The sequence below is a fragment of the Bubalus bubalis genome, chromosome 10 (genome assembly GCF_019923935.1).
Source record: "Bubalus bubalis isolate 160015118507 breed Murrah chromosome 10, NDDB_SH_1, whole genome shotgun sequence".
Lineage (NCBI taxonomy): Eukaryota > Metazoa > Chordata > Mammalia > Artiodactyla > Bovidae > Bubalus > Bubalus bubalis.
The window spans coordinates 34608278-34629901 of record NC_059166.1 but is presented as its reverse complement, the minus strand read 5'-3'; the positions used below and the strand labels follow the sequence as shown (position 1 = coordinate 34629901).

Sequence of the window (21624 nt, the reverse complement as noted above, 5' to 3'; positions counted from 1 at the left end):
CTCCTTCAGTTCAGTTCAGTCGCTCAGTCGTGTCCGACTCTTTGTGACCCCATGAATCGCAGCATGCCAGGCCTCCCTGTCCATCACCAACTCCTGGAGTTCACTGAGACTCATGTCCATCAAGTCAGTGATGCCATTCAGCCATCTCATCCTCTGTCGTTCCCTTCTCCTCTTGCCCCCAATCCCTCCCAGCATCAGAGTCTTTTCCAATGAGTCAACTCTTCGCATGAGGTGGCCAAAGTATTGGAGTTTCAGCTTTAGCATCATTCCTTCCAAAGAAATCCCAGGACTGATCTCCTTCAGAATGGACTGGTTGGAACTCCTTGCAGTCCAAGGGACTCTCAAGAGTCTTCTCCAACACCACAGTTCAAAAGCATCAATTCTTTGGCACTCAGCTTTCTTCACAGTCCAACTCTCACATCCATATATGACCACTGGAAAAACCATCGCCTTGACTAGATGGACCTTTGTTGGCAAAGTAATGTTTCTGCTTTTCAATATGCTATCTAGGTTGCTCATAACTTTTCTTCCAAGGAGTAAGCATCTTTTAATTTCATGGCTGCAGTCACCATATGCAGTGATTTTGGAGCCCCCCAAAATAAAGTCAGCCACTCTTTCCACTGTTTCCCCATCTATTTCCCATGAAGTGATGGGACCAGATGCCATGATCTTCGTTTTCTGAATGTTGAGCTTTAAGCCAACTTTTTCACTCTCCTCTTTCACTTTCATCAAGAGGCTTTTTAGTTCTCTTCACTTTCTGCCATAAGGGTGGTGTCATCTGCATATCTGAGGTTATTGATATTTCTCCTGGCAATCTTGATTCCAGCTTGTGCTTCTTCCAGCCCAGCATTTCTCATGATGTACTCTGCACATAAGTTAAATAAGCAGGGTAACAATATACAGCCTTGATGTACTCTTTTTCCTATTTGGAACCAGCATGTTGTTCCATGTCCAATTCTAACTGTTGCTTCCTGACCTGCATACCCTGCTCCAAAGATATATCAAAAGTCCTAACCCACAGTATCAGACTGTCATCTTATTTGGAAATAGAATCTTTACAGAGGTAATCAAGTTAAAATGAGATCATCAGGATGAACCCTCATTCAGTCTGTCTAGTGTCTGTATAAAAAGGGGGAATTTAGACACAGAGACAAACAGGTACAGAGGAAAGACAGACATGTGAAGATGGAGGACCAGAGTGATCCAGGGATAAGCCGAGGACTACCAAGGATTGCTGGCAACTTTTGTGAGCTAGGAAGAGGCAAGGAAGGACCCTTCCCTGTCAGGTTCATGGCCCTGCCAAAACTTGATTTCAGACTTCCGGCCTGCAGAACTGTGAGACAATAAATGTCTGTTGTTTTCAGCCACCTAGCTTCCGGTACTTTGTTATGGCTGCCCTAGAAAATTAACATAAGCCCTGACCTCGACCATCCCCCTTCCTTAAGCACACAGAATTCCCTGTCCTCCTGCTACCGCCCTCCTAGTTGTTACCTGGGTTGCCATCTGGGTCAGTTCTTTGGTGAGACTTAAAATAATACAATGAAAGGCTAATCATTTGTTTGAAGCTCCAAAGAAGGCTTTAGGAGAATTATTTCAAAATTTGAGGCAAGTGAATGCATGTGTAATAATAGTTCAAGATAAGGGCTTATTTATATAATCTCAAACTGGCCAGTGAATATGTTAATTCATATGAAACCTGCATAATTATTTAAAACGGTTTAAGATATAAGATAAGTTAAGAAGACAGGAATCCTGTTGTGAGAATAATTGAACCCTGGGCTAAGTCTGGAGTGATTATCTCATAAATTTTTGAATTATAAAAATATGACTTTTCCCCTTATGTATTGGCACACCCCCAGACTCCCAACAGGGCTCCATCTTTGCTTCTGCAGGTGTAGCATCACAGAGCAGAAGAACCACTGGTATTCCTAGGATGCTACAATAGGCTGGCCCCTGTGCTGGAACATTCAAAGGCTGCCCATGTTGTTAGCTGAGGAAGGTCCTTCTCAGTGACTGGTACTGCTATGAGTTGTCCTCACCATTTTAATATTGTTTAGATGGAAAAAGATGTCTGCATGAAGTGTAATTAGTAACTTTTATTCTATGTTTAACTGAGAAGAAAATTTTCCCTATACAATATCCATTGTTAATATTTAATCATCTAACAAGTGCATGTTTTCCTATTTCCATTCTATGTGAAACTAAGATACTACTGCAAATTCTTAGAAAAGGGATTACCTTCCCAGAAGATATGTGCATTTTATCAGGGACCCTGATCCAAAGACATTAATACCTCTACTTTATACGCTGCAGGGTTGGTGAGGGTGGATTTTTTTTTTGGCAAGGTTCTGGCCTAATGTGTCTCAAATCACACAGCAGAATGGCTGCCCACACTGTCTTTGTATAAAGCTATCCAGAAAGCTCAGCACGATGGAAGTGCAGCACTGTGTGCAGACTGTGATGGTCCAACAAGTGGCCTCCCAGCTCATGGAGCAAAAAGGGGCATATGAAGTTCCCGAGAGGATTGCGTGTCAGACTTGCCTTCTGCAGGACACCTGGTAATGGTTCCCTCTTGCCCCTGAGACCAGTGCTCTGCCATACTTCCCACGGACGATGTTTCCATGACCTTCCTGAAATGGCAACCAAACAGTGATGGGTCAATGTCACCATCTGGCGACTAGCGCTCTAACCATCTAAGCTGAAAGTTGTTCTTACTTTCTTGAGCAAATTAGATAGAACAAAACCTAACTCCCAACAATCTGCTTTTCCTCAAGTGCCAACATTCACAACAAAGAATAATCAAAAATTTGCCCAACTTTTCCTTCTTTTATTTAATTACCATATTGGAATAATATTTTCCAGTTTAGATACATAGCATTTTAAATGAAATGATTTTAATTTTAAATGAAATGAAATCTTTGAAGGCTGTCTGGTGATCTATTTTCTATGTATAAACATAGTTTCATGGATAACTATCTTCAAAGTTCCAAACTATTGAAATATTATTAGAATTGACTTTTGGTTTGCAATTTCCTGATAATTTGGAAGAAAAAATATAAACACACACACACCACCAAATACCTTAATTTCAGGATGCAAAATATATAATTTTCTGTCATCATTTAAATAAAATGTAATATTTCCAAACCTCCATCCTGCTGTAATGATGGGAAATTCAATCTCATTCGTTACCAGATTCTCCTCCCCGAGTTTCACCAGGGTTATTGAAAGGTCTAAAGTGTCTTAGTCAGGCCAGGTCTTATGTGAAGGGCCCTTTGGTCTTTAGTCTTCATGGTCACTGCTGATTGTGATGGGAACACACAGAGAACAGTTAGTTCCACTGGTTTATCAACTGAGGGGAGGGGCAGAGAGATCTTTGCCAAGTACTGTTTTCCTTCCCAGGGAGGGGCTGTCTAGATGCCGCAGACAGACGTTCCCACCCCATGGGGAACTGCCATCTCCCCTGTAGCTCTTCTCTCTCTGTCCTCCCATTGCCCAATGCCACTGCCTAGGTGTGGAGGGTCTCTGTCCCTTGCATAGCCCCCCATCTGCTTTCCTGGTCAGAGCAAGCTCTTTCAGTTTAGGCAGTACCCTGCACCCCCATTCCCAACCCATAAACCACCCACCCTTCCTCATCCACTACTTCCAAAAGGCAAATATTTTCCATGAGTAAAGGAAGCCTTGAGTCTTCTGGACTTCAATCCTTGTTCGTCATCAAGGTCGGGATTGTGGGGGAAGGACAAATACTCCTCATTGTTTCTCATTCTTCCACAGGCAAACAAGTAAAATAGAAAGCAAGCAAGAGTAGCAAAGAAAACAAAAAATGCCACAATATCTTATTAAACTGCCCTTCAACATGTGGGTACTTGTGATTGAATTCTGATATTCTTAATCTTACAAAGTGTTTTTAACACTCTGAGCAGTTAAATATTGCACATTACGAAATTTTGTCATTGAGTCTTTGAAAAAGTAGTAGCAGAAACTGGACTGCATTTTGAGTGGCTCTAAAGACATACTACACTGATTTTTCAAATTGGGGTTGTTCCAGAAAGGTTTTCACCTTTGTGTAACACGCACTGCTGCTGCTGCTAAGTCGCTTCAGTCGTGTCCGACTCTGTGTGACCCCAGAGACGGCAGCCCACCAGGCTCCCCCGTCCCTGGGATTCTCCAGGCAAGAACACTGGAGTGGGTTGCCATTTCCTTCTCCAATGCATGAAAGTGAAAAGTGAAAGTGAAGTCACTCAGTCATGTCTGACTCTTAGCGACCCCATGGACTGCAGCCTACTAGGCTTCTCTGTCCATGGGATTTTCCAGGCAAGAGTACTGGAGTGGGGTGCCATTGCTTGACCCTAAAACATTTAAATGTATTTGGGGCTTTCCAAGTGGCTCAGATGGTAAAGAATCAGCCTGCAATACACGAGACCCAGTTTGATCCCTGGGTGGGGAAGATCCTCTGGAGAAAGGAACAGCTACCCACTCCAGTATTCTTGCCTGGAGAATTCCATGGACCGAGGAGTCTGGTGGGCCATAGTCCATGGACTTGTAAAGAGTTGGACACCACTGAGTGACTGACAGTTTTACTTTCACTTTTGAGATGAGAGGCAAGTCTCCTGGCAGGGTTGCTGTTGCTCTCCGGTCATGCCTCCTACAGGCAGGGTGAGGTCTGGTACTAACTTTTCCTTTCCTTGATCCTCTCTCCATGTGGGACTCTCTCTAGAGTCATTAACATAGTCAAAAAGAGGGAACTTTCTGACTAAGGGAAACATCTACAGGGAATAAATCTATCATTTATCTTCCTCCAAGGAGAATGACCTCAAAATCAAGATATGAATGTTGGATAATACAGTTAAGAATTGAATGGATTTTTTAAAATGTCATTTTTTCTTTGAAAACCAACCTCCTTCAATTTTCTTGGAAAAAAAATAAAAACCCGGCAGAGCTTGTGATGATAAATACAGCCCTTGGCCAGCTTTGCCTGTGTTGGAGTGTTGGAGGTGCTGATGTAGGGTTTTTTTCTTAAGTTATTTTGGGGAATAGAGCTTATTTAAATTCCACCAGTTGGGGGAAAAAAAAAAACCACCCCCAAACAGTGCTGTTTCATGTTGGTTGAATAATTCACAAATGGGCAGATGGAAGGACACATATAGCTACAAACTGAGTGTCCCTTCGTATAAGCACTGTTTTGTTAAACACTCCCTAGCCAGTTCCATCCCAGTTAATGCAGTTCTTGGGAGGAATAACAAGATCACTTCTCCACTAAAATACTATGTGTATGAGGTATTTATTAAAACACCTATTAGCCAAGCTCTATTTTCTGGAATCTTCTAAACACGAACAGAGTAATCAGAATTCAGGCATTGTACTGCAAAAGAAGCTTCCTGTCAAAGAATTCTACTCCTGGTTCTGAGTTTCTTTATTTCTGAAAAAATAAATTTGTTTGGAAAAACACGATGATTGCATTACTATTAAAAAGCATGAGTGAAAAAGCAGAAATAAATGCACTGCCATGTTTTCCTGAGCTCTCAGCCCAGGCCTCCTGCAGAGGAGCAGTGGAGGCTGCGTGACTCAGGAAATTAAGAGCTGGGATCAGCTCCTGGGGCCTTCATCTAATTTTCAGTGACCTTGTGAAAATTACTTCACATGTCTGTACCTTTGCTAGCTTTTAAGGTGAGGAGAATAATATTGGCCTCCCACCAAAGGAGTATGGGGGTGAATAGCAAATGCGTATAATTGATATTGCCTTGCTGATACTGTGTGAAGAGCCATGTGGAATGATAAACCGACTGGATGTAAGATGGTGGAAGGATGACAAGTAGCCTGGTGTATTTCCAGAACTACAGTTCAGCCATGCTTAGCTTGGAATCCTTTGAACGCTTTGTCATGGTCCAAGGGCATGAAGAACTCGTTTTAGTCCTAAAGAAATAGAACATTAGCAACTTGCATAATCAGGTGTTTCAATAAGGTTTTGGAAAAGATATGTCTACTTTCATTTTGGGCTTCCCAGGTGGTACGAGTGGTAAAGAACCCGCCTGCCAATGCAAGAGATATAAGAGATGCAGGAAGACCCCCTGGAGGAGGGCATGACAACTGATTCCGGTATTCATGCCTGGGGAATCCCATGGACAGAGTCACTTGGAGGGCTACAGTCCATAAGATCACAAAGAGTCCAATACGACTGAAGCTCCTTAGCATGCACGCACCCACACATGCACTTTTAGTTTATTCAAAGGTCCTAGAGGCCTCAGAAATAATTCAGCCCACATCCTTAGGAACCACATCCCTGAGTAGGGCCATTTCCTGTGGGAAGACAGTCACCATCTCCTGGGTGAATATAATAGGCCGCAATTCTTTCTGATACTGAGTTGAATTCTGATTCCCTGTAACATCCATCCGTTGGTTCTAGTCCTACTCTCTGAAGCAGCAAAACCCTGTCTATTTCTTCTTGCATGTAACAGACATTTTACATACAATAATAGACAAATTATTGAAGTCAGGACTCCCATTTTTCTTGCATGTCTGTCTCTAGGTAAAATATTTCCTTCTCCATTCCTTGTATGACCAAGTACTAGTAGCTTCTCATCATCAATGCCATCTTCTTGTAATTCAGCCCAGTTTGTTTTTCTTTCCCTTAAGATGTCTTCAAAAAGGATCACTGCCTGAAGCAGTGGGTCTAATAGTTCAAGGCTCAGTCAGGTCTCTTTGATTTACATTTTAATCAAAATAAAATTTATGGATTATCACTTTGGATATAATAATGAACAACATAGACATAATTCTTGGCCTTAAAAGCTTATGCTTGGAAATGGAAGACGTGCATGGGGAAGATACCCCTCCCAAGAAGATAGTTTACAATGGTAGACTTGAGACTGGGACCAGGAACAAACTCAGAACCAGGAGCAGAATTCTTGGTGTGGATACAGCTTATTAGAACTCAGTCTCCAATCCTCCCCTCCTTTTAGCTTGTCTCCCTTTTCTGCACAGCCTGGAAAACTAACACTATACTTTCCAGACAGTCTTGTAGATAGGAGCCTGGACAGAAATTAGGCCCCACCAAATAAATGCCACTCAGGCCCTTGCTAAGGAGTTTTATTAATGAAATAAAAAGTCATTGAGTAGATTTAAGCAGTGTTCTAACATTTATGTGCTTAACAGGTTAGGTACCTGATAAGGCTGATCTTCTGTTATTTATTTTTCCCTTTTTTTTTTTTTGAAAATTTTGAGCTCTTTTTGCCCAGTTATACAACTAGATGAAGTTTAGGATAATTTTATCAATTAAGACATCCAACTGTGGATGATCATATTGGGTTAAGCTTAAAAATTAATTTTAGAAGAAATGACTTAGTTTTCCATTCTTGACATATACTTCTTTCCACTTATGTAAATTTTCTATCTCTTAAAAAATTGAATAGTGAGGTAAACAAACATACTGAGTAAACAAACATACTGAGTATTGCTGCAATGAGGAATTATTGGGGCACTGTGAGAACTTACCATAGTGGAACTTAAGGCATACTCAGGATCAGAGGCAAGTGTTTCCAAACATGACATCTTAGTTAGGCCTTACAGAATGAATAGGAGTTCACTGGGCAGAGAGAACGATGAGGGAAGAGACTTGCAGGCAACTTGGTCAATTTATACGAAGACCCAGAGACAAAAGAGTATGGGATGGTCTTTCAAGGTTTAAAATGGCTAGCACAAAAAATTCAAAAGGAAAGGAAGACAAAAATGGAAGAACCCAGGTAAGCAACAGCCAAATTATGAACAGCTTTGTAAGCTGTATTTGGGTATTTAGATGTGTCTTTAGAGTTTGGATGGCAGAACAAACAACATAATAGTAGAAGCGTTGGGATGGTGATGAGAAAGGAGGTGTAAGTAGAGTGCCCAGGCTTCTGGCTTTCGACCTGGGAGGATGACTGTGCTTTTCACAGAGACAAGGGCAAGAGATTAATCAAATCTTGAGGGGGGAAAATATTATTAATGTGTGTTTGTACCCGCTGAATTTGTGCTGCCTGGGGACACCCAAGTGGAAATGTTCTGCAGACTTTGAATCACAACCAAAGATCAAAGATGTAGATGGAGATATTGGTTTCTGAATCATTATAATTGAAGGCACTGAAGTGGACAGTATCAGTCAAGGACAGTGTGAGGATCAAGAAGTACAAGAAAAACATGTGACTTAGGCCATTTGCTTTTAAGCCCAAGGATAACCTTGGTGAATTTAGAAGTCCCATTACACTGCTGACTCATACAGCATTCATATAAACCTTTTGGTCTCTTTCACACACGCTCTAGTGAGGCCACCTGCTTATAAGAGGCAGAAACCCAACTCAAACTAGTTTAAGAAGGGAAAAAAGAAAGGAGATTGGGCTCAAAAAGTAGGAGATCCAAGGTAGACTTTAGATATCGTGACATCCAAGGGACTCAAAAGTTTATTTCTGATTTGTAAATATCTATAGAGACTCTGTTTCTACATGGTAGACAAGAGGAACCCCAGTCAACCCAGCTTACAACCTCAAAGCTTAGCAGTATCAATGGAAAGAATTACTCTCAAATGTATGTGTATATATACATATACATTATATATATAAACCTTAGTGTGTGTGTGCATGCATGCTCAGTCATGTCTGACTCTTTGCGACCCCATGGGCTATAGTCCACCAAGAGAAGACACCAGTTGGCTCTGCTTAGGTCTTATGCCCAACCATAATTTGTTTCAGTGATCAGGATAATGGAGCATTGGATATTCTATATCTGGATCTCCAAGAAAGTTAAAATTCTTGAAATTCACTCCAGACCTTCTGAATCAGAATGTCTGGGGAAGAGTCCCATGAAGTACTAATTTTCACAAGTAGCTAGGGTGACTCTTACTGGGGGCAGGGCTCACAGATCATGTTTTGAGAAATTCTATAAGCTCCAGAACCACTGGGACAGAATCCTGCCTGAGAGGTCCTCAGGTCTGTACCCTGTCAGTCTTGGTAAAGTTGAAAAACGTTCAGGCTTTTGAGTGGATTTGAAAGGACTTGGGGTGCACTCTAGTCTGAATCACCTTGTTAAATCTATGACCAGGCAATTCATTTAACTCCCTTTTGACATTTACTTCCCTCATTTCAGCACACAGGGAAAATGCTTACTCAGAATGGTTGTGCAAGGTTAAATCAACAACACTGTGAGGTCTGGTTGCCCATTATTCTTTCTCCATTGCTCAGAGGCCTCAACCCCATGACTAACATCTAGGTTTTCCATTGCTGGGGTGGTTTCTGCCTCCTGTGTCATTGCCATTTATTGCCTAAGGAAGTTCTCAATTTCAATGCTTCCATGTCCTCTTGGGTCCCTACACCTGCATTTCCAGGATGCTAAACTCAGCCTGTCCTCCCAGACCCTTACTGTCTCTCTGTCTCGTCTTTTACCTGCCATACCCCTACCTGCCCCAACCTCCACATCAGTTGCTCAGGGAGTTTTTTAAATCTCCTCGTTCTATACTTCTGAACCTAGGCTATAGGCCTGGGATATATTTTCATATATGATTTGGTACAGATAGCAATGTCTTGAGCTGAAAGCTGATCTGGGCTTTTTGAGTGCCAGATTGCAGAAGAAATAAAATGATCACTTTTTTGTTTTTTTTTTAGGAGAAAATATCTCATATAAGGACTTGATAATAGACACATGAGACTCCTTGAAGAGCTATACTTAGGCAAAAGTAGACAAAAACCTATAGCTGCCAGATTACATTACTCCTGTATTTGGTCCTTCATCATTTTTTAATATCTTTTTTTCCCAGCTGCCACCTTGGGAGAAATAGAAAAGCAAAGAGGATGCAGAAAATTGACCTGTAATTTAAAAGGAAGCTGACTCCACTTATGAGAGCCCTGATGCAGCACATATCAGAAATGGGACAATGAATGAAATGGCGTCAGTGCCCTGTGAACTCATGCCACCCAAGAGCGCTTTGCCATGCTCTGACAATGCTCCTGAATTTGTGCTGGGAAGAGGTTTGTAAAGCTGCTCTTCTGTGAGAGCCCAGCTTCTTCAGCTTCTAATCTTGAATATTAAAGGCACTGTGCTGTATTTTGCAAATTTTGCCCTCTGTGGTTACTGGGTTGGTGCCAGAAGAAAAGTTAATGGAACCCTCATCCAAATCATCCTAAGACCTTTATTCTATACTTTGTTCCTTACAGTTAAGTGGCATTTCTTTTCTAAAGAACCCCAAGTGGCAAGATACTATTTTGGTATTATTTTACCCTGGATTATTGTATTTTTCCTTCCCTGTATTTTCTTTGTTGAAACAGCTTACAAGTCTCCACCCACCCACCCCCCCACCCCGCCCCACCAAACCCCCACTCCCAGCCACCACCCCAGCCACCTCCAGAGAGGAAGGGGCTGGATAAACTTGGAAATCCTGGCTTTTATTTTCCAAATCCTAAGCTCTCGAGGGAGGAGAAAATTTGTGGGCCCAGAGAAAGTGACCTTAATAAGCATGGTGAGTAAATGTTCCACCAGATGAGATATAGTCCCCAGAGCCCAGGGCTGTGAAGAAAGCAATGGGTGAGTTCATGCCCTGCTTCCTGGTTTTACTAGCAGAGAAGGTCTTGGGTCTCACAAGCAGAAGGGACTAAGGCAAGCAAGACCATGGAGACCAAGGTGTTGTGGGTTCTCCAACCAGGCTCATAAACTCAATGTGTTCAGGTTCCTGGTGGGTAACGTACATGTGAGGATTGGAAGTGATGTGAGTGGAAGACTGTGTGTGCATGCTAAGTCACTTCAGAGTGTCCAACTGTTTGTGACCCCATGGACTGTAGCCCACCAGGCTCCTCTGTCCATGGGATTCTCCAGGGAAGAATACTGGAGTGGGTTGCCATGCCCTCCTCCAGGGGATCTTACTGACCCAGGGATAGAACCTGTGTCTTCTATGTTTCCTGCATTGGCAGGCAGTTTCTTTACCACTAGTGCCACCTGGGAAGCTGAGCAGGAGACTAGTGAGGCTTGTACTCTAGAGTATGTGTCCCACCCAAAGGCAATCTAATTCTCACTTCAGTTCAGTTCAAATGCTGTGTCGTGTCTGACTCTTTGCGACCCCATGGACTGCAGCATGCCAGGCTTCCTTGTCCATCACCAACTCCTGGAGCTTACTCAAACTCATGCCCACCGAGTCCGGGATGCCATACAACCATCTCATCCTCTGTCGTCCCCTTCTCTATGAGCACAAAAGAAACCAATCTGTTGTACTTGACAAGTTTTGGCCCACAGTCCAGGGGCCACATTGAATGGAATAATGACTGTGTTGATATTACTTACTGTGGGGCAGATTGCTAAGGTTGAGGGCGCACCCAATGCCTTGATGCCACATCAGCCCCTAAACATTGTCATTAACTCAGGGTACAATGAGAGGGATGAAATCTTGACTGGCCCGGGTTAATAGTTGTAGAAGTTTCAAGATGAGGCTTAAAATGGAAACTGAACCAAGTTAAAGAAATCTTTAAGACTTTCTTGTACACCTGAATTTGTAGACTGATAATATACTTCTATCATTAGAGAGGTATCTAGGATAGTTTTGGCTTTACCAATGTGGAACTTGGTGCTGTGTGATCTTAGGAAAGTCAGTATCTCAAGCCTGTTTCTCCAACTGTGAAAGAGGAACAAATGCCTTCTGAAGTTTGCTGCATTAAATGTAGGACAAGTATATGGAACAGGGCTTGCCTCTAAATAAGACTGTAACTCTTAGTGCCAAAGATGCTGATACCTTGTGTTCATTGCCTCACAGTGAGTTTGGTGAAATACTATTGATGAACTTTATCAATAATGAAGATGTCAATAACAGTGATTCTCTTGTCCCTTAAGATGTATTTCCCATCTTGCTCCCATCACTCTCATATGAAGATGCTCCTAGAGTCTCCCCCATCAGGCTAGAGTCTCAGACATCCTCAGACTCACTTGAATTGGACTCTTAATATTTTCTTCCCATTGCCTTTAGACTAAATTACAAGTTCTTGAAAACAGCCAATGAGCCCAACCTGGCCACTTACCATCCACCTCCATGGCAAACTTCATATTGGAAGACTTGAATTACTGCATTGTGTTTTGATTCACAGCTGACCTAGTAGGTTTACTGGGGGTAGGTCCAAACAACACAAGTTTAAGAGTCATGAACTGATATAGGTTTGAGTTATATCTCTGCCCATACTAAAATTGTGATTTTGGGCAAACCTCAATTTCTGCATTCATGAAAGTAAACCGGGATACTTCTATTATCTGGGAATAATAACATTATCTGCCTCTTATGTAATTCAGTGGCTTAAAAAAAAAAGGCACAGTGAAGATGAAAAACACTCATCAACCGTGACGTGTTACATAAATGTCCATGTTGCCCACATAGGCTTGGCCAGTCCCCACCTCTTTTTTTCTCCATCAGACCATCTCAGCTGGTGCTCTCTCTGATCTTGATCTCTTTGTCCACCTGCTTTTTGGCAGTGTGGGTCCGCTGCAGCTCAGGAGGGGGGCCCTGGAAGAGTCAGGCCACCTAACCCCTCTTCAGATCGACTCATTTGTTCCTTTGCAGAAAAGCCCACTCTTAGTCCCTGCTCAGCCTCAGATCTGGTGATGGAAGCCTTGGCCCCACCCCAGCTCATTTCTGGAGCAATTTCTGTCTCCCATAAGGGCTAACTAAAAATGATGTGTGTGATTGTGTGTGTGTGTGTATGTTGAGAGAAGTGGTGACAGACAAAGGAAGAATTAGGCTACTAACTATGTCTGGGACTCTCTTTTCCCCTTGTTGTTCCAGGGAGAGGACAAATGCATTTCCAAATGGAAGAATTATGGACTGAGAAGATTGTAAGGAAAAGTAGCTCATACCAGTATATCTTTAGGGATCATCTATGACCTTTGTGAGTCTGGGGATTATTCCACCTATTTGGAGCACCAGAATACAGTCCATAAGTTAACATTCTCTGATTCATTCAGGCTTCTTAACTCACCTGTTGAAATTTTCTGACAGGGATCAAAAGCATAGGGAACTAATTTTCCAATTCTTTAAAGTTTTGAAGAAACAGCAGACCTCACATCCAGGCTCTGGGATCAGTTACACAGGAGGACACTATAAAAATCAGCAAAGGAACAGAGAAGAACTTTTTTTTTTTTTTTTATTGCCTAGAACTAGAGCAAATTACTTTTTTATGATGGAGAGCTAGAAGATGCATTTAAAAATACTTTATAGAAGATTCACTTTTTGGATTACAAAATTACTACATGAACATCATGACAGGCATTTACAGACATAAATTTCATCTACTGTGAGTGGTGCTTTACAAAGAATCTTTTGTATATATATAAAAGCTTTTGCATATGTATAAATTGCATAAGATAGCATTTTCACAAAGAAAGAAATTCTGCAGGCATTTCTATAATTGCTTTCCATTTCAAATTTGATTAGAAATCCATTTCATTGTCTTAATCTTTCTCTTTTACTGTTTAAAAAACTCCTTATGTGGATTAATTATCTATACAAAGCTTCTAGACCTTGAATTATGACAACTCATATATATGTATCTCAAATATTATGTTAAATGTTAAACTGCAAAAATAGAGCTACCCAATCTATTATTAAATTTCCTGGGCATCTTGAAGAAAAAGTTATCATTTTTCTTTAAGTTTCTGAATAAGTATCGATAGCCTTCATGCTGAAGAAGACATAACCATTATACACATATACACACCTGACAACAGAGACCCAAAGTGTATGAAACAAAAATTGGCAGAATTAAAGGGAGAAATAGTTCTATAGTAATAGCTGAGTGTTTTCCATGGCTTTCTATAATGGACTGAACAACTAAACAGAAGACAAAAAAGAAATTAAGTATTTGGCCAGCACTGTAAATAAACTAGGAGGCTTCCTGGTGGCTCAGTGGTAAATAACCCACCTGCCAGTGTAGGAGATCTAGGTTGGAAAGATCCCCTGCAGAAGGAAACGGCAGCCCACTTCAGTATTCTTGTCTGGGAAATCCCATGGACAGAGGAGCCTGGAGGGCTACAGTCCATGGGGTCACAAAAGAGTTGATTGTGACTTAGGGACTAAACAACAACAGCATAAACAAACTAGACATGAGAGACAAATATAAAACATCCCCCCAAAAGCAGAATACATGTTTTTCTCAAGTACATTTGGAACAGTTTCCAGGATAGACCATATGTTAGAATACAAGTCTCAGTAAAATTTTTAAAGTTTAAAATCATCCAAAGTACCTTCTCTGATCACAATGGAATAGAACTAGAAGTCAGTAACAGAAGGAAAACTGGAAAATTCACAAATTTGAGGAAATTAAAGGAGGGAGGAGGGTTCAGGACGGGGAACACATGTATACCTGTGGCGGATTCATTTTGATATTTGGCAAAACTAATACAATTATGTAAAGTTTAAAAATAAAATAAAATTTAAAAAAAATTTAAAAAAAATTAAAGAATATACTCTTAGTAGAAGTCAACCTGTAACAAGGATTATTGTTTTTTTTTTTTTCCCCTCAAGTACAGTTAGAAAACTAGAAAATGACTCTAATGGCCTAACTGGACATTGGTCACTATCCCTGAACCAGTCAATTAGGCCCAAGGTGACTGGGTTAAGAAGAGGCTAATCCTCCTACAGACTCACAATGGGGTTTGGGTGATTTCCCAGGAACAGGAAGGGGACCCACCACACTGATAGTGGTTTTTATAAAGTCAAAAGCGTTATAAGGAAATTAATATTTAAGATACACACGGAGAAAGTAGGCTGATAAGATAAGGGTCATCTATTGCTATGATGGGTGAGGAAAATGTTTTTACCTCTGTTGCCCAGGACATATGAATCTCTGCATCTGAAAGTAGCAATGGTCAGCAAACCTGAGAGTGAGCATCTCTGGTTTTCTATGCCAAAGAAAATAGAGCAGATCCAAATGTGTCATTAGAACAATGTTTCCTGAGCTAAACACTGAGAGCTGAAGCTACAGATAAAAATGTGTTGAATAACCTAGGAAAGATATAAGGAAAGCGGCTCAACTTAGACAAATGCCAGAGGTCAGGCTGTGGCTCACAAAAGTATATGTTCACGTTTCTAAAAACATGTGGAGAGTGTGCTGTGCTGCTGTGCTTGGTCGCTCAGTTGTGTCCGACTCTTTGTGACCCCATGGACTGTAGCCCACAAGCAAGAATACTGGAGTGGGTTGCCATGTCCTCCTCCAGGGGATCTTCCCCACCTGAGGATTGAACCCCAGTCTCCTGCATTGCAGGTGGATTCTTTATCCACTGAGCCATCTGGGAAGCCCCCATATGGGAAGGGTGGTGGTGGTGGTGGTTTAGTTGCTAAATCGTGTCTGACTCTTGCGACCCCATTGACTGTAGCCTACCAGGCTCCTCTGTCCATGTCATTCTATAGGCAAGAATACTGGAGTGGGTTGCCGTTTCCTTTTAGGCTAAATCTAATAATGAGACTTGATGATTTTAAGAATACATTTATTTCCTTATTCTAATCCTTTCATATATATTTCACTTCTTTTGTTCTTTGTTTCTGGAGATGGAATGAAAAGAAGGCTTCTAGAAACAAAGATTTACATTGCTATTGTCACTTAACAGGGTAGACCCGCTAACAGGTCCCTTTCCCATTTCAGGTAGTCTCCGAGAGTGTTGTTTGTGGTGTTTCTCGTTTACAGGTACTCATCTCCTTATCTGGATGCAGCAGAGAGACAGGGAAAGCACCCTGAGCCCAGAGCTCAGAGCACTCATAGGGGATGGGTGTTCTCAAGGCAGAGCTTTCTTTGTTCAGAAATTGCTGAGCTCACCTCTGTTCCTGGTAATTAACAGGCTCTTCTTCACCCTTGTTCAGGGGGAGCTACCTTTTTTTTCTTGCCCTTGGCAGTGACCAGTCTACTTCTTTGACAGCTTAGTGAAATTCTTGGAGAGAAAGGATAAGAATAACTCTCAGCAAATTCACCACAAGAGGAAATTCTTTTATACAGGAGTTTAAATTAGGAAATACATTGATGTTAAATAGTGTTTGTCCCATTTTGGAAACTTAATGAAATGTCTTCATATATTTTGAGCTCGCTTAAGTAAACCTTCCTGAGTCCTCTAAAAGTATTAAAAAAAAAATTAAAGCTACAATATTAGAGAAACTTGAATTTTCTTAAATGTTCACAAACTGTATGTAAATTTATTAAGATTTCATTTTGAAATCACAAGTGTAAATTAATTATCCAATTATTCATTTTAAACTGAAATTACAAGGTTGATCTGTTACTTTGTCTAAAGTCTTATAAGCCTAACAAGTACAAAATAATAAAAATACACAGTTTCATTAACACAAATAGTAATACTATGGTTTTGTTTATTTGTACATGTCTATATTTAATTCTAAATCTTTACAGAATTGAAAGAATGTTTAACTGTCAATGAAATAATTATGACTTTGCAAGTAATTTTGAAGGATCTCTTCTCTGCTTGTTGAAATTCTTGTTGTGGATGACATTGATGGGGCTTTTTTTATCAAGACCCTCTAAATAGGGTGATCTGATGGTACTTGTGGGCCTTATTCCTATGATTAGGTTGTATTACCTAATTATTACCCAATTATTTTATCTAATCATGTAGTATGAGACTCACATTCAGCAGTACATAAATTATTCTCTTAAATCCTTTTTTCTTCTTCCAAGAGGTTCTGGTTGAGGAATCTTATACCAGCTACCTATTTCTTTATGATAAACTACTTCAAAACTTAGTGGCACTAAGAAAAAGTCTATTTTATTATATCTTGCAATTTTTATGGGTCAGAAATTTGGGCAGGAATCAACTGGTTCATTCTTCTATCAGATGACCTCCATTAACATCACATGGAAGAGAAGGATTATCCAGCTGAACCCCACAGCATTCCTGATGCACAAAACTGAATCTAATAAAATGGTCTGAAAAGTCCAAAGTGGTTTCATTGCCATGTCTCAAACTTTGGGAGAATGGCTAGAAGGCTGGGCTTAGCTGGGACCATCAGTTGGAGTGTATCCATGTGGGGTCTCTAGCAATGTGACCTCAGGGTAGTCAGACTTCTTACGTGGACTCCAAGGGCACTAAAAGCAAGTGCTCCTGTGAGCAAGGTGGAAGCTGCATGAGCTTTTGTGATCTAACCTCAGAAGTCCCAAGGGCTGTACTTGCCACTGGACTTGAGTGGTTGAAGAGTCACAAACCCCATCCATATCCAAGAAAAGCGCACATAGACACCCCCCTTTCTACGGCAGAAATGTCAACAAATGTGTGACCACATTTGAAACTGCCACAAAGCTATTAGCATAATTAAAGATCTTTTCCATTTAACTCCAAAGGTCTTTGATTTGTGCATTATTTTCTTTTTTTTTACTTTACAATGTTGTATTGGTTTTGCCATACATCAACATGCATCCGCCACAGGTTTACACGTGTTCCCCAACCTGAATCCCCCTCCCACCTCCCTCCCCATACCATCCCTCTGGGTCATTATTTTCAAGTACTTCCCATATGCTATAAACATGTGGTATTAAAACAACATCTGATTAAATTCTAGGTATATTGCATGGCATTGTCTCACAATCTGTTCATGACTTTGAAAGATCATATTATTTGATAAAATGACCTTGGAAGATTATTCTACTTGATGAAATTATGTATAAGAATAGTTCTGTACTTTATTTGCTAATGAGCCACAGATGCCATCTCTTGAACTCAAAGGTGAAATGTTCTGGTCTTACATTAATGATTTTTTTGAATTTTTCTAACAGATAAGTGTGCTATGAAGAATATTTTATGTTCTTCTATACTCAATTCAACAAATACATAATGGGTACATTCTTTAAGTGAAGCACATTTTAACAAGGGTTTGGATTTCATCTGGTGTAGATGGCTTGGAAGTCATTCAAAATGCATGGGACAAGATGAACAATAGAGAGAAGACACTTTTTAGAGTAGTTTGTTAAGAAAAAAATACAAGCAGGTCTGCAAGCTTCTTTGTTCAGTCAGGTTTGGGGACCAAGTTCTTTCTGTTTGTCTTATTTTACTCCATCTGGTTAGGCTTCCCCCATGGCTCAGCTGTGAAGAATTCGTCTGCAATGAGGGAGATGCAGGTTTGATCTCTGGGTGGGGAAGATCCCCTAGAGGAGGGCGTGACAAGCCACTCCAGTATTCTTGCTGGAGAATCTCATGGACAGAGGAGCCTGGTGGGTTATGGTCCACAGGGTCACACAGAGTCAGACACGACGGAAGCCCCAGCAGCAGTAGCACTACTCTGTCTGGTTAACTCCTACAGGCATCTTAACCTTGAGCCTGCTTTTTGGGTGATTCTGTCCGTTGCTCCTCATTGAAACAAGGATTGGTAGATGTTGAATACATATTTGTTGACTGAACAAATGAATGTCTAATTTCAAAGAATTTGAACACACGAAGTCAGCTCTTCACACTAAAATTATACTGCTCATAATTTTTCAAGGATCAGAAAGCATTTTACATTCTCACTAGTGCCTTTGGTTATCATTGTAAATAATCAGTTACCATTGTTTTTGCCACTCAACTCATTTTGCTTTTCTGGGTATTTTGATTCCAGATAAAGAGGCATATACTGCATTGCTTTCCAACTGGTTTTTCTATCTAAATAAGATAATAGAGAATTAGGACTCTAAGAATTCAAAGCGAGCTCACTGACATACAAACTATCACGAGCATTTTCAGTGGCTACTATAAAATACCCTCAGGAAGAGAATCTTGTTTGGGTCCAGTGAAATGCCCTGAAGAGTGCATAATGTTTGATGTGTGTTAATATTGCAAAGTCGCCATTCCCTACATTCAGCTGGTTTTGATCTCATTTAGTTGTCCTATAATATGGGTCCTATAATATGGGTCTGGAGAGAGATTTGCTTGATCTGCCTCTGATGTAGTTGCAGGGTTGCCCTACCTTTTATCAGTTCATACTACCTCCATGTTAATCCCCTCTTTCCACTCCAAATACCGCATTCTCATTGCTTTGTCTTATGTGCTTTGTGCAGCTCTTGGAAATAACCTACCGCAGTTAAGGGGGCCCAAGAAGAAAAGCAATCACTGTGACTTAGGGTGATAATATCAATTTTCAAACGCCCTCTACATATGAGTGTACTTGCTTGGAAAAAATGTGTTTAGAATGGGATCAGTTGTGGCAGGCTTCTTGGTTTCAAGAATCTGAAGGAGTGCTGAACAGAGAGGATTGGAATGGAACGTGAAATGAGTTTCATAGTCCTAAACTCTGGCAGGCTGAGCTGTGTCACAGTAGGGAGCCATTCAAGGGGAGTGTGACATGGGCCTTGGATGTGTCTTCTCCTTATGCTGTTGCAGCTAAGTGACTGTGCTGCCAGTGTTTTCCTACCATTTAAAAACAAAAAGCATTCCTGGTAGGAAGGCCTCTAGCTATTTTTGATTTATTAACTAATTTTAGGAGGCTAGAAATTAACAACAAGAAATGAAAATGGGCAGAGAATAGCAGAAGCTCTACAATGATAATTCATTCATATGAATAAATAGCATTTCAACATTAAGGCAAACTAGCTGTGGCCATTTGAGAAACCTCAGGGTCTCTGCTGTCTTTTATTTCTTAGAATCTGGGATTTTAGTTAATAATCTTTGTAGGGGGAAAGGGGTTTTTTCCCCAGAAAAACCAAGGTTGAGATATGTGGATTGCTGATCTAGTATGCCTAAATTATTAAAAAAAAAAAAAAATCAGTAAAATAAGTTTTCATGTACAAAGATTCTAAGAAGGAAGGAAGGAAAGCAGGAAGGAGAGAAGGAAGGTGTGTGTGTGTGTGTGGGGGGGGGTCTTATCGTAGAGTGAGTAAATAATAGTAAAAATCATCCTTTAAGGACTTCCCTGGTGGTCCCACGGTTAAGAAACTGCCTTGCAATACAGGGGATGCAGGTTCGATTCTTGGTCAGGGAACTAAGATCCCACACACCGTGGGGCGACTAAGCCCATGTGCTGCAACTCACCTCAGCCAACAGAGGCTGTGTGCCGCAGCTAACTGATGCAGCCAAAACATATACATATATATAATCCTTTAAAACATCATATTATAAATGGATTCAGGTAAGAAACATAGACAAAAGTAATTTAAATCATCTATGGTAGTATTTAGTGTAGTGGAGACACAATTTGATGAAAAAAATGATATCTACATTATCTTAAAAAATTCACCAGAAATTGTTTATTAACCATAAAAGGAAAAATAGTAACTTTGGAAGTGGAGAAAGGCAACACATTGTCCAAGTTCTCAACATTATCACCAAGGGGAAATAAACCTCACATGCCTCTAGATATGATACTTTGGGAATACCATAATATCTTTTATTTCCCCCAAAATGCACGGCCTAAATCTAACCTTAAGGACAAGGATATTGGGATGGAAAAATACTTTTTAATTATCAAGGTTGAATATTCCCTGTAGTAAGTTTTGGATAAAAAAGCTCACTTCACTAGTAAATCTGCAAGAATTGACTGTGAATGACAGGCTTTTTTAATTGATGCCATTCAGGTACTCAGATGATGGACAATTGGTACGGACGGAACCGGTCAGTCAGAAACAGAATGAGTATGTTTTGGCAACAACAATAATATGAATATATCTTCTAGAAGAAGTTTCCAACTACTTTTCTCCAAAACTGTGATCTTCTGACAGCTATTCAGTAAGTAATAATAATGACAAAAACAATAGTAATGCTAGGCAGGAAAGGAAGTCAGAGAGAAAAGGGCAAACAATTATTGGGTGTTTACTTAGTGCAAGGAACTGAATTAGATCTTTCTGAATTACGTTCCATTACTATTGTCGGGCAGTGGCCGAGAGGAGCTACCCCACGTTCAAGGAGCGGCGGCTGCGTGGGTGCAGGAGGGCCGAGAGGAGCTACTCCACGTTCAAGGTCAGGTGGGGCAACCTTGTCCAAGATAAGGAGCAGCGGCTGTGCTTTGCTGGAGCAGCCGTAAAGAAATACCCCACGCCCAAGGTAAGAAACCCAAGTAAGACGGTAGGTGTTGCAAGGGGGCATCAGAGGGCAGATACACTGAAACCATAATCACAGAAAACTAGCCAATCTGATCACATGAGCCACAGCCTTGTCTAACTCAATGAAACTAAGCCACGCCATGTGGGGCCACCCAAGATGGATGGGTCATGGTGGAGAGAGATCTGACAGAATGTGGTCCACTAGAGAAGGGAATGGCAAACCACTTCAGTATTTTTGCCTTGAGAACCCCATGAACAGTATGAAAAGGCAAAATGATAGGATACTGAAAGAGGAACTCTCCAGGTAGGTAGGGGCCCAATATGCTACAGGAGATCAGTGGAGAAATAACTCTGGAAAGAATGAAGGGATGGAGCCAAAGCAAAAACAATACCCAGCTGTGGATGTGACTGGTGATAGAAGCAAGGTCCGATGCTGTAAAGAGCAATATTGCATAGGAACCTGGAATGTCAGGTCCATGAATCAAGGCAAATTGGAAGTGGTCAAACAGGAGATGGCAAGAGTGAACGTTGACAGTCTCTGAAGCAGTGAACTAAAATGGACTGGAATGGGTGAATTTAACACAGATGACCATTATATCTACTACTCTGGGCAGGAATCCCTTAGAAG

At 40.9% G+C, this 21624-nt stretch overlaps 1 long non-coding RNA gene across 3 annotated transcripts in view; it reads right to left on the bottom strand.

Annotated features, from left to right (window-relative positions):
* Positions 1 to 2315: 2315 nt before the first annotated feature.
* The window catches only part of LOC102394078, an 84072-nt gene continuing 64763 nt past the window's right edge, over positions 2316 to 21624 (bottom strand). The window contains exons 3-7 of one of the 3 annotated variants that reach the window (XR_006542341.2): positions 15801 to 15912; positions 12969 to 13087; positions 12021 to 12103; positions 3149 to 3301; positions 2316 to 2630 (exon numbers count right to left, since the gene is read on the bottom strand). This is a non-coding gene — a long non-coding RNA (uncharacterized LOC102394078). Of the gene's footprint in view, positions 2631 to 3148; positions 3302 to 12020; positions 13088 to 15800; positions 15913 to 21624 lie in introns of all 3 variants that reach the window. The other 2 variants (XR_006542340.2, XR_006542342.2) reach the window with 2 other exon arrangements.